The sequence below is a fragment of the Anabrus simplex genome, chromosome 3 (assembly GCF_040414725.1).
Source record: "Anabrus simplex isolate iqAnaSimp1 chromosome 3, ASM4041472v1, whole genome shotgun sequence".
NCBI classification, from domain to species: domain Eukaryota; kingdom Metazoa; phylum Arthropoda; class Insecta; order Orthoptera; family Tettigoniidae; genus Anabrus; species Anabrus simplex.
The window spans coordinates 372,340,177-372,354,190 of record NC_090267.1 but is presented as its reverse complement, the minus strand read 5'-3'; the positions used below and the strand labels follow the sequence as shown (position 1 = coordinate 372,354,190).

The 14,014-nt window shown below is 40.7% G+C and overlaps 1 protein-coding gene and 1 non-coding gene across 2 annotated transcripts in view; one reads left to right on the top strand and one right to left on the bottom strand.

Annotated features, from left to right (window-relative positions):
• The window catches only part of LOC136866812 (protein phosphatase 1 regulatory subunit 42), a 103,389-nt gene that overhangs the window by 30,198 nt on the left and 59,177 nt on the right, over positions 1-14,014 (bottom strand). The window lies entirely within an intron of this gene.
• LOC136867515 (5S ribosomal RNA) lies at positions 12,987-13,105 on the top strand. The gene has a single exon (XR_010859713.2). It is a non-coding gene; the product is annotated as a 5S ribosomal RNA (ribosomal RNA).

Sequence of the window (14,014 nt, the reverse complement as noted above, 5' to 3'; positions counted from 1 at the left end):
AGAAACTTCTTCCCCATCAACGATGATAATATGAAGTCACGTGATCATCCAGAGTGTGATAAACGTTTCAAATTCAGGCCTTTTATTGATGCCATCAGAGCTAGATTCGCTGATATTGAGCCCGAGGAGTACAATTCTGTGGATGAAATTATAATACCGTTCAAAGGGCGAAGTTCATTAAAACGATACATGAAAAATAAGCCTTATAAATGGGGTGTAAAAGTTTTTGCTCGAGCTGGTTTTAGTGGTATTGTCTACGATTTTGAAGTGTATGTTGGTAAAAGTACTATTTTATAGTCAGGAGAACCGGTTTTAACAATGGAGCATTTATACAAATGGTATTATGATTATATTTCAGGTTCACAATTTGAAGAACATTTCATGAGGACTTGCATCGCGTGTGCCCAATGATGCCATATGGCGTCACAAAATTTTGAGCATATGAGAGTCCGACAAAAATTAAATATTGGTGGTTTCATGTTCAGGACGCACATTTTAGATGAAATTCACAGGAAAATATTTTTTTCCATCACTGCAGATAATTTGGGCTGGAAAGGGATAACACCCGATAAGTACACTTTATAATCTCCTATCTATTCCTCGTTATCTCCCCTTACCCAAATATCACTTACTCCTAGCACATCCAGATGCATCCTCCTTGCTGACTCAGCCAGTTCTACTTTCTTTTTTTTCCATAAGCCCTATTAATATTGATAGCTCCTCATTGAATTCCATTTCGTTTGCCAAGTTATTTCTAAGGAGTCCCTTGCCTGTCAAATGGGAGTGGGACTCCGTTACTCTCATGGGTCCGAGGCTTGCTTAAAATGTTCTAAGTTCGGTAAATACATGAAGCAGGATACTACCCTACTTACACATAGTTGAAGTGAGGATCTCTCCTGTAATGGGTTAAGGACCATCGGTGGATTGTATAGCCCTAGCCACCTGAGCACAAGGAGGGCCATGACTCAGAATATGACCAAGATGCGCACTCCCATTCTGTAGCAACTGGTATCCTCACTCTCAGGACCACTTACTAGGCCACTCAGTCATTCCGCATGGTTCACGAGCTAGGATGTGACTACAGTAACCCACACCAGGTTTTTTCTGTAAAAACCTATATATATTTTATTATACCCTTTTATCTGTATGTATGTAATTGTATAATGGTTCTTGATTTTAATATACGAGCTGAAGATGACTTTGTGATGAGTTGAACCTCTAGTGTAATAAAACTGTTTCAGTTCATAACAAGCGTTGATTTGGCGGAACATCTTTTTAAGGTAGTTTTGAAGTAAGTTAACATCAACATGGAAATGAAAATTATTTATCAAGGTTTATCACAGATGCAACGATGAAATGCTTCAAGAACCTGCATAGTGACTAAGAGAAGTAAGAGTGGGATTCAAGCAACTTGAATGAGATTCCTGAAAAGCATCACAGGAAAAACCAGACTAGACAAGGTACATGATGTAGTGACAAGGCAGAGTGTTGGTGTTGGGAGATTGCAGAACAGGATGGATTCAGTGAAGCCAAAATGGTTTGGGCATATGAAATGTAAGCCAGAAGAAAGAAAGCCAAAGAAGGCATACAAGAAAATGATGACAGGGAAGATGGCTAGATGTAGTGGTGGTGATTATTGTTTTAAGAGGAAGTACAACTAGGCAACCATCTCTTATTAACACTAATCAGAGGGAAAAAATGGAAGGGATCTGACACTTTGAAGGTATCAGTCAAAGAAAAACAAGAACCACGAAGGGCATGAAAATGAAAAACTCCCTAGGCCTCGAATGCTTTAATACCGTTGGGATCGGAAAAGACAAGAGTTGACTACCTGATAGGATAGATGAAAGTGAGAAGCCTGACACAAGTAAGTGGAAGCAACACCAGGCCCTGTGGTCACTAATCCACGCTCACAAGTTGAGAGCCTCTGGGGCCCATTTTAGTTGCCCTTTACAACAGGCAAGGTTCCCCACCCATAGGGGGAAAAGAGGGTTTGATGCTAGCCCAGAACTAGATGGAATGTTACAGTGAGAGAGTACATTAAAAAGATGAATCACAGAGGAATGGTGGAAGGACATGTTGGGTTGGCGGGGTGGAGGGCATTAGTAGACACTATGCTACCTAGAAGGAATCTGGAACAGGGAACAGATGATGATGTGAAAGTCCGTTCCTGGATGGAAAGCCACCTGCACACAATCAGTTTCAATTCTTCATCCAAGTGAATATATTGGCCACTTTGGAAATTGCTTACTGGATCACAGAGTTTGAAGTCCACAAGAGCCAGGTCCAAACTGTAAGATGGATGTTGGAACACCTCACAGTGTAGTTGCATAGTTTTACTCGAGACATGACCCAAAACATGTAGAGTAGAATAAGTATGAATATGAAAGAAATATGCCAGCCACAGGGGGAGCAATCCATCTCAACTCTGTGCCGGTCCCAAGCCCGGGAAAATGGTGAGGGTGAATGGCTGGTTATTGAGTTCCAGTGGAGGTGCCTGTGCCAAGCAGGTGCCTCTGGAAAATACTGGGAAATGCCCTAGTTGGTAAGCTTACCTGCCTACGCAACCAGCAAATTCTACCCCGTATGGAGATGGGTGAAGGCGAATGCCTGGCAGCTTAAAACGGGGCCTTCTTGGCTAAGGTATGGTAACCCTAACAGAAGGTTCCCTGGTCCTCCAGGTTGGGGGTTGGGCGTGGGGTTAACAGCCCCAGCTCGTAAAAAAGAAATTGTTACGAATCCTCAACAAACATAAACCAGACGAATATAGACAACCCTGCAAGGATAAATGGCTACGATTTGGAACATGGAATGTACGATCATTGTACAGAACTGGTGCCCTCCAAAATCTTGTGAGTAATATACAAGAATACAATATAGATATACTGTACTAGCCCTACAAGAGATACGATGGCTTGGGAATGGCATTATGGAAAAGAAGGAATACAACATGTATTATAGCTGTCATGATAAAACACACCAGTTTGGTACTGGATTCATTGTGAACAAAAGTATGAAGCACCTAGTCATCAATTTTCAACCTATCACACCAAGACTTTGCAAACTGCGTGATCAGAGGAAGGTTTAGAAACTATACTTTATTCAGTGCTCATGCACCAACAGAAGAAAAGAATAAAGAGGAAAAGGATTCCTTTTATGAACTCCTAGAAAGAGAATATGGAAAGTGCCCCAGACATGATATTGCTGGGGGATTTTAATGCCCAAGTGGGTCAAGAGGAACATCTTTTTTGCTAGGGGCTTTACGTCGCACCGACACAGATAGGTCTTATGGCGACGATGGGATAGGAAAGGCCTAGGAGTTGGAAGGAAGCGGCCGTGGCCTTAATTAAGGTACAGCCCCAGCATTTGCCTGGTGTGAAAATGGGAAACCACGGAAAACCATTTTCAGGGCTGCCGATAGTGGGATTCGAACCTACTATCTCCCGGATGCAAGCTCACAGCCGCGCGCCTCTACGCGCACGACCAACTCGCCCAGTAGAGGAACATCTAGCACCTGTAATTGGCAAGTATAGTCTTTATAGAGATAGTAATGAAAATGGCATGAGGCTAGTTGATTTTGCAGCCTCAACTGACATGATAATAAGAAGTACAATGTTACCGCACAAAAATATTCATAAAGGAACGTGTACTTCCCCTGATGGAAACACAGTTAATCAGATTGACCACATTCGTGTTGATAGACACCACATGACTGACCTGGAAGATGTACGAACCTTTTGAGGAGCTAATGTGGACTTGGATCATTTCTTAATCATTGTCAAATTGAGAAGTAAAATTAATAGCAACTATAGAAATCAGAAACAAAGCAAATTAAAGAAATATGATATGGAAAAACTAAAAGACCAAGAAACTAAAACCCTCTATCAGGAGCGGATAAAGGAACATTTTGCAATGGTTGAAACTGCTGCAAAAGCCAATGACGTAAGTTGGATGGATTGTAAGCGAGTGATAAAAGATACTGCAGAGGAAATAATTGGAGAAGTAAGCAGAAACAAAAGGAGCACATGGTTTGATAAAGAGTGTGCAGAAATAACTGAAAGGAAGAATATAGCCTACAAAGCAGTGATCAATAAACATACCAGAAATACTATTGAAACATACAGACGGCTAAGAAGAAGTGAAAAGCAGGTACACAAGAAGAAGAAAAGGGAATATCATGAAGCAAGGCTCAAGGAAATAGAAGAGATGCATACCCAGAATGATTTGAGAAAGTACTATCGCTTGATCAACAATATGAGAACAGGATTTACACCAAGAACATTAAACCTACAGAAAAACTAATAGAGAATTGACGGGCAACATAGAGGAGGCCTTAGAGAGATGGATTCAACATTTCCAGGAACAGCTTGGGGGAGTAGAGAATGATGCTCACTGTAATAAAGAAGTAATGCACCGAGCTCGATAGTTGCAGTCACTTAAGTGCGGCCAGTATTCGGGAGATAGTAGGCTCGAACCCTACTGTCGGCAGCTCTGAAGATGGTTTCCGTGGTTTCCCATTTTCACACCAGGCAAATGCTGGGGCTGTACCTTAATTAAGGCCATGGCCACTTCCTTCCCACCTATCTGTGTCGGTGCGACGTAAAGCAACTAGCATAAAAAAGAAGTAATGCTGGAAACCAGACCTCCACAAACAGACAATGGAGAAATGTATCTGCCTATTATAGAAGAGATAGAACTTGCCATCGACAGATTGAAGAACAACAAGGCACCTGGGCCTGATGATATAAATGCAGAGCTCATTAAAATGGCAAAACCAACTCTCTTGCAAAGGCTTCGCAGGGTCATCTTTGAAATATGGAAAAATGTACGCTTACCTAGAGAATGGGAAGAAGGGTTGATCTGCCCAATACATAAGAAAGGAGATCCATTGGACTGCTCAAATTACAGGGGTATCATATTGCTGAACATAGTAAGTAATAGTAAGTAAGTAATATGTTTTATTTATCCTGGCAAAGTTAGGGATGTACTCCCTTTCTTACACTTAACCAGTCTTAACCTGGAACACTTAATAATAACTACTGATGACAATAATATGATAATATGGACAATAGTAACAGTAATACCATTAACAAAAGTAACCACACTTAAAAAAAAAAAAAAATCATATCATCTATATAATATAAATCGTACGTAAAGTGCAGAATATAATTATGAATAATGAGTACTAAGATTATTATTATGAATAATGAGTACTAAGAATATTACTATGAATAATGAGTCCTAAGAATATAATTATGAATGAGTACTAAGAATATCATTATGAATAATGATTACTATAACAACTACTTAAGAAAAAGTTTAGAAAATATATACATTTCTACAGTACACCGAAATATCGCCTTCAGTTGAGAGGTGAAGAGAAGGATTAGTAAGAAGTAGAAGAAGAGGAAGAAGAATATTTGTGAAAGGAAGAGGGAAATGATGATGAAGAGGCAGTAGGAGTAGGTGTTTTCAGGTCATAATTTGATGATTCATGCATGTTTACCTAGTATTTCGACACAGGCATGTTTAAAAGCTAAGCTGTTGGACATGCTTCTGACGTCCACTGGTAAGAGATTCCATTGTCGGGCTGCGGTAACGGTGAATGATTTCGTGTAGATTGCTGTTCTGTGTACAGGAAGGGATAAACACATGGTGCTGCAGGATCGGGTATTTTTGTTATGGTCTGTGGAGAGGAGCTTCATTCGATCACGGAGATAGGCTGGTTGAGAACTTTTAAGAATAGTATGCAAGAAGCAAAGAGTATGAAGTGTGCGTCGTTCTTGCAGGCGAAGCCACCCGAGCCGCGTGTAAGACGGTGTGACATGGTCAGCGTAACGAAGTCCACAGATAAATCTTACACAGGCATTCTGAGCGCACTGTAATTTCCTTCCCCAGTCTATGCCTAGGTTGTTGTAAACTATGTCGCAATAATCAAAATGAGGTAATGCGAGTGATTCAACAAGAATTTTCTTTAGTTTAAAAGGGAAAGTGAATTTGAATTTACTGAGACAGCGTAGCGTTCCGTATATTTTCCTACACACAGATATAGTTTGGGCAGACCAGGACAGATGTTCGTCAAATATTATGCCAAGATTTCTTACATTTTGGCTATACTGTATGGGAGTACCACTTATGGACAACTGTGGTAACGCTGTTCGATTGAGCTTGCAAAGTAATTTAGGGTAACCAATAATTATTGCCTGGGATTTTGATGGGTTTAATTTTAATCCGTGATTTCTGGCCCATATATCTATGGTCATCAAGTCTTCATTCAGGTGACGTGTTTCTGAGTGTAGGTTTTCGGGTTTGCTGTGTATATATATCTGTAGGTCATCAGCGTATAAGTGGTATTTACAGTGTTTTAATCCGGAAGATATGCCATTTATATACAAAGAGAAAAATAGGGGGCCCAGTACAGATCCTTGTTGTATTCCTACGTCGACCGTACGCCAATTTGAATATTCATTGTTGTTATTAAGTACACACTGCTGGCGACCGGTGAGATAGGATCTGATCCACTGGAGTGCACTCGCGGAGAAATTTAAACTATTTAATTTGGATATAAGTATGTCCCTGTCAACAGTGTCGAAAGCTTTACTTAAGTCCAATAACGCTAGAACTGTCAGTTGTTTGTTGTCCATAGCTTGCCTTATGTCATCAGTCACATGTGTTAATGCACTGCAGGTGTTGTGTTTCGGTCTAAAGCCGGACTGATGGATATCAAGAAGATTGTGTTGAATAAGATAGTCGGTAATTTGCTTGTGAACTATGAATTCTAAAGCTTTTGACAATATGCATAAGATGCTAATTGGCCGATAGTCACCGACATCCTTCGCAAGTCTTATTTTCGGAAGCGGGCGAACTATGGCCATTTTCCATATTTCCGGATAAGTCCCATGTTGCAGTGAGTAATTAAAAATATTCACCAATGGATAAGTGATGTGGTGGAGAATTTTCATGAGCATTTCATGGCCTATATTATCTACGCCCCTAGCCTTGGTCTTGATGCGTTTTATTGAGTCAATCACTTCTTGCGGTGTGACGTGACTGAAGTAAAATTGATCTCTTTGTGGAGATGGCGTATTATCATATGTATTAATAGTTTTCTCCTTTACGACCGGATTAATTCCCGTTGGCGAGATGAAATGGTCGTTTAATTCATCTACGTTAACATTTAGTTCATCGTTAGATTTCTGGTTATTGATACCAAAATATTTCATAGATTTCCACATCGTCGCAGGGCGTACGTCAGGTCTAATCAAGTTATGGGCGTAGCGTAGTCTAGCGCTTCGAATTTTAGAGGTCGTTTTATTACGCAGTGTTTTATAAGTCTGGTGGTTCACTTCCGTTGGGTAGTGCTTGTATCGTCTATGAGCATCGTCTCGTTTAGCCATTAAGTGGCGAATTTCGTCATTTATCCACGGCTTAGGAGCTCTGGAACCTTTTTCCGTACGCACTGGGGCGTGCCGATCGTAGAGTTGCGTTACTAGGTTATTAAATGTTGAGACCATTTCCTGTAGATTATTGGCGCGATTTATCTCCATCCACGGCACGGAAAGAGCATCTTCTTCTAATTTATCTGCGTCAATTCGTCTGAGGTCCCTGAATGATAATATTTTCGACCTTGGTTTCGGAGTTTGTAATTGGTAGGACAGGTAGATTATGTCATGTCCAGATAGCCCCGGGGCTGATGTCTGTCCATGTTGCAGGACTTTCGCTGAATTGTTTGTTATTATTAGATCGAGAAGGGTGTGACTGCTATTAGTGTGGTGGGTTGGTCCGAGAGGTAAAATTGTCATGTTACATGCTTCGAAAATGTTACGAAACTGTCGAGTTGAAGCTGCAGTACTGTCTAACAAATTTGTGTTGTAGTCGCCCATTACAATAACGTGTTCATAGTCTGGCAGAAGGTTTAGTATTTCAGTCTCAAGGTCGGTCAAATACCTTACTTTCGGAGGCTTGTAAACTACTCCTAGCAAGCATTTCGTTCTAGACAGTGTTATCTCTATAAACAAAAACTCTGGTTTACGTTCATACTGTGAAGGTGAATGGCTAATTACTTGAGGGTTGAGGTCTCTGGCAACATAAGCAGCCACCCCCCCACCGCCTTTCCCCTCGCGGTCATTTCGTAGAAGGACGTACCCGTCTATGTCAACAGCTGAACTGGGGCATTTGCTGCTCAGCCACGTTTCAGACATAAGAATTGCATGGAACTGGCGCGTAGAAAACAGGTTATGCATTTCATCCATGCGCGTTTGGGAGAGCAAAGACTGCACATTACAGTGACAAACATGAAGAGCTCTTGGAAATTGGTCCACGGTTTCCTTCAAGATAGTAGCGGCTGAAATAGGACCTGGGTTTGCTGTAGCACCTATGTGAGTGAAGGGAGCGGTTAACGGAAGAGGGGAGCAAGGGGATGGAATTAAAGGAATGCGCTTAGACCTGCTGTCGTCAGAAGCATGCCCTTGTTGTGTTAAAAGGTATGCCAACTTCGGAACAGAAAATTAAAACTAAAACAGTACTAACGGGAGGACTACGGTTAAATACAGTTCAAGCAATACTCATCGCTGGAGAAATAAAAGACAGTGCAAAGCTAATAACAATGACAGAACACACTACAAACAGATTATACAAGGTAAATCACACAAATGAATCTAATTTTCAATTAAAGGGTTCTAACTAGCGATGTTATACTTGGAAAACAGATACCTGATACAGTAAAAGATGTGATAGGAAGTGTGTTATGGGAGATTGATGAATGGGAGGGAGGAAGAGGAGAGAGAAAGAGAGAGAGAGAGAGATAGAGAGAGAGAGAGAGAGAGAGGAGAAAGAGAAAGTGAAACTTAACTGTAGTGAATTCCTACTATGAAAGCAAGGGAAGACAATATTTCGGTACTCACATTAAAAGCGAATGTAGTTCTGTACTGATGTGGTGATGTTTGCAGATTACAATCTAGGAATATCACACATGCGGTTGATACGACGCCTTGTACCATCTGCCAACTTAATTATGATATCCCCGTGATCAGTCCAAGTATTCCTTAGTCCATGAACAGTGATGGCTGCCTTCAGAATTGCTAGACGAGTTGCAGTCAAGTCTTCTCGTATCGTGGTAGATGTTCCTTTCAGTTGGCGCTTCCGTGTGAAAACCTCTTGCCTGGAGCGGAAGGACGTAAACTTCACAATGATGGGTCGAGGTTTTCCTGGCACCTTCGGTCCTACTCTGTGGCTCCTGTCAATGTCAGTTTTGGTTACCTTGGCGTCCAGTTTATTGCAGAGGCTCACAACAATGTCGTCTGTGTTCTCACCCTCACTTTCATCAATACCAAACAGACGTAAACTTGACCTCCTTTGGTACTGTTCCAGGGAGTCGCACTTCACCTCAACTTCTTCTTTGAGATTTTTTATTTCTCTTTCGCGGCACTCGAGTTTTTTGTTTAGGTCATTCACCAATTCAGCATTGAACTGGAGACTACGCTCAAGTTCTTTCACCACAATTTCCGTCACCTGTCTTGCCACTGCACTTACAATACTTTCCACGAAGCGTTCGGAGAGCACGGCCTCGTCCAGTACCTTTCTCACCGCCTGTTCGATTTCGTTGGCACCACTGCTGGCACTACCGCTGCTAGCTTTATTAGGATGACGGCCCATTTTTAATATTATGCTGATATACACAACGATATCGATTAAAAACTGGTCTCAACTTGAACCCTGGCACACGTTCCACAGATCTGCACTTTTACACACCACACACTGCTTCCGTTCACTTACAAAATTCGCTTAAACGGAGAGCCGATTTATTTGCGTGCTTCCATGAGCAGAGTCAGACTACAAAAAAAAAAAAAAAAAAAGGATATTTCTCTAATATATTGTATATGAGACTACTGCAGCATATAGAAGAGACAATAGGAAACTATCAATATGGTTTCAGAAAAGGGAAGTCGACCACCGATTTGATACATGCATTAATAATAATGGCATATGGCCTCCGGAGAGGCCTGGTGTGGGTCTTTTTCTAGCAGACGGCCTATTAGGCGACCTGTATGTCTGTGAAGATGAGGGCCCTACCTAGGATGATTTCTAATGTTGAATACACCACACACCCCCAGACCCCGAGCCATTGGAATTAACCAATTAAGGTTAAAATCCTCGACCTGGCTGGGAATCGAACCCGGGACCCTCTGAACCGAAGGCCAGTACGCTGACCATTCAGACAACGAGTCGGACATACATGCATTAAGACAGATCCTACAGAAGACCCGAGAGCACCACACACTACCTGTTTATTGATTTCAAATCAGCGTATGACAGTATAAAACGGGATAAACTACTTAGTGCAATGCAAGAACTTGGTATCCCAGAAAAGCTTATAGCCTTGACTAGAGCATCTCTCAGTACAGTCCAATGTAGAGTTAAACTACAAAGAAACCTCTCAGAACTATTCTGCACACAAAAGGGTCTCAGACAGGAAGATGCATTGGCATGTTTGCTGTTTAATATTGCGCTGGAAAAGGTCATGCTAGACTCTGGAATTGAAAGGAGGGGTACAATATTTCATAAATCAGTAAAGTATTAGCATATGCTGATGACATTGACATTATTGGAAGAACAGAAAAGGATGTCAGAGAAGCAGTTACTAGGTTAAATGCTCATTCAAAACAGATGGGACTCACGGTAAATGAGAAAAAGACAAAATATATGGTGGTGTCAGAAAATCCGTCAAGACTGAAATGCCTCGAGATCGATGGCTATAAATTTGAAAAGGTGACTGAATTTGAGTACTTAGGGTCGCAGATGACATCAGACAACAAAGTCAGTACAGAAATACAGTATAGAATACTAATAGCAAATAGATGTTACCACGGACTAAAAAGAAACCTAACGTCATGCTACACAAGTCGTAGCTCTAAGTTTAAAATGTATAAGATCCTAATAAGACCAGTTCTATTATATGGTTCTGAAACTTGGGCTTTTGGGACAACTGACATGAGCAGATTGGCCATATTTGAGAAGAAGATCTTACGGAAGATTTACAGAGCAATCAATGATGACGGATGCTGGTGCGCAAGGTACAACCATGAACTATACCTACTGTTCAAGGAACGTGATATTGTAAGCAAAATCAAAGCAAGAAGAGTGAGATGGCTTGGGCATGTGCACAGAAAGGACGAAAATGATACTTGTAGGAAGGTGACATTTACAGAACCTAATGGCACCAGAAGAGTGGGACGACCCCCACTGAGATGGCTGGATGAAGTGGAGAAGGATCTAAGGGGAGCTGGAGTCAGAGGATGGAGGACGAAAGCAGAGGATTGGGACTCCTGGAGGCATGTTGTTGAGACGGTCAAGGCTGGAATCCAGCTGTAGAACCAAATAAGAAGAAGGAGATGAAAGAAATATGTGAATCTTAATTGCTTGCTGGCAAGGTTTGCACAATTCTTTTTAGAGGAACTACACCATTTTGAGACTTCACTGTGGTCTTGACAATTATCACAATCTGTGACTAAATAATGTGCAATTTGTTTAAAATATTGATGAATAAGCCATCATTATACTTAACTCTGTTTGTAGATGTAGTGATATGCCCATGACTCATTGCTTGTCACTACACCTTCCAGAAATTCATATTATTCTACAGTATACTGCATCAAGTACTCCCAAGAGTAATATGAGGGGGGGATCAAATATAAACTGGATTTTACTTTTTATTTAAATTCATTTATTGAAAAACACAAGGCAATTACAATTTATTTTTGTACATAGTTCCCTGCTTTGGAAATGCATTTGTCCCAGTGTATGGGCAGCTTTTTTATGCCCTCATTGTAAAAAGAACAGGGTCATGTCACCAGCCAGTTGCGCACGAAGTCTTCCACACTCTCATCATCTTCAAATCGTTGCCCTCCTAGAGCTTCTTCAAGCGGTCCAAACAAATGGAAATTGCAGGGCGATAAGTCCGGGCTGTAAGGAGGATGATCAAGTGTAGTCTTGTGCATTTCCTGTAGCTTGGAGACAGTTAGCTCTGCAGTATGGGGCCGCACACTGTCGTGGAGGAGGATGACCTGTTGAATCGGTTGGTCTCATCTTTTGCAACCCTCGCCTTATTCAACAGCTCGCAGTAGCAAGCAGCATTGATTATGCATCGCTCTTGCAAAAAGTCAGTCAGCAATAATATCTTTAACAGCACGAATGTTTTCGTATGTAATGCTGGTCCATGGAAGGCGATCGTGTTGCTGATTTTCCACACATTCTTGTCCTTCGTTGAACTTTTTTATGCCAGGCAAACACACGCGTCCTTGACAATGTGTGATTACCGAACTATGCAGTCAATCTCTGGCAAATTTACGCCACTGTAACTCCTTCACGAGCAAGAAATATTATAATTATGTATTGTGCAGTGGAGGGGTGCATCTATTGCTCCGACATCGTGAGTGTTACTGACAAAATGGTGGGAAATATCTAACAGAATGCTCTTCCCACTCCTAACAGTCCCGCCTAAGCATAGCAGAAGTATGGGGGCAGTCCTACCAACTGTTGATGTTCAGGAACAAAAATCCTGTTTATATTTGATCGACCTTCGTATCTTCTGTTCCTCCATCAGTTGCTTGGTTATATTGTGCACTGATTTAACAAAATTACAGATTGTCATGAACACACTGTAGGTACACCATGGTGCTAGTGTTCAAAGGTTGATATATTAATCTTAATTGCCTACTGGCAAGGTTTGCACAGCCCTTTTCAGAGAAACTATACCATTTTCAGGCTTCACTGCAGTTTTGACAATTATCACAATCTGTGAATAAATATTGTTAGCAAGGGTACTAAATGTGCAATTTGATTAAAATGTTGATGACTGAGCTGTCATTATACTTAACACTGTATGGATTTCATTCAGAGTCATAGGTGTTGGTATTTGGATAAACTAACCAAGCCTGTTTAAAACCACCAATTCCTTAAACAGGAGCTTGGGAGTTTTCATAATGATTTCTAATGGCCATACCATGTTGAACACACCGGTTCTCGTCCGATCACCACAGTTAAGCAACATTGGGTGTGATCAGTACTTGGATGGGTGATCGCTTGGGAACACCACGTGCCGTTGGCTCAATTCCCTTTGAAATTGCATTGTTGGATACGCTTGTGAACAGTTGGCTGTTGAGAGAGCTCTTGCATTATTGTAGTGATAAAGTAGTTCAAACCTATTGAAATTGTTTAAATTTTGTGTGTGTGTGTTTCCCATTTAGTGCTATTTATATATTGGTGTTTAGTGCTTGCTGGCAGAAATTGGGAGTAGTGATATTTATTTGAATTTTATAACAAGTTATTCATTTGGTGTTCAGTAGATTACGTTTTCTAGGTTAAGTAGGCTAGCTAGGTGTACCTTGTTCGAATTTAGGTTTAGGAAATACTTTAGGTGGTAATATTAACTTTTAAAACAATATTTCTAAATATCTGTAGGTTCGTTGGTATAATACTTTCAAAGGCAGATTATCATAAAGAGCTGTAAGTCATTGTAACTTCCTCCGCAACTTTTCCAATATTTCGTAGGCTATAGATAGGCTCTCCCTTCAAACTATCATGAAGGTAATAATTTATTAAATTAAATAACACGATTCGCCTGTAAACTTCGATTTAAAAAGAAGTTAAAGAGAATACACGGTAATTTCACTGGATAATTATGGTACTTAACAGTTTTCGGATTGTTGACGATTCTATTAGAATTCTATTAGAATTGTTGACATTGTTGCTACGTGCACATGGTAGTTGTGTAAATAAATACAAAACCAGCTGATTACTTTATTCCGATAATTTGTAGTCTTAGTTCCCTATATCCCAATAATATTGCAGTTCAAGCCCCCCGGCGTAGTTTTTACAGAAATTATTGTAGACAACCTCTTATTTTTCAGCATTTAAGGACACTTTTATTCTCTGTCCCACATTCCAGGAAAAATAATAGCAATCCATCAGCGGTAAAAATTCATATAACCAAATTTCTGCTGAGAATTGTAGTGTA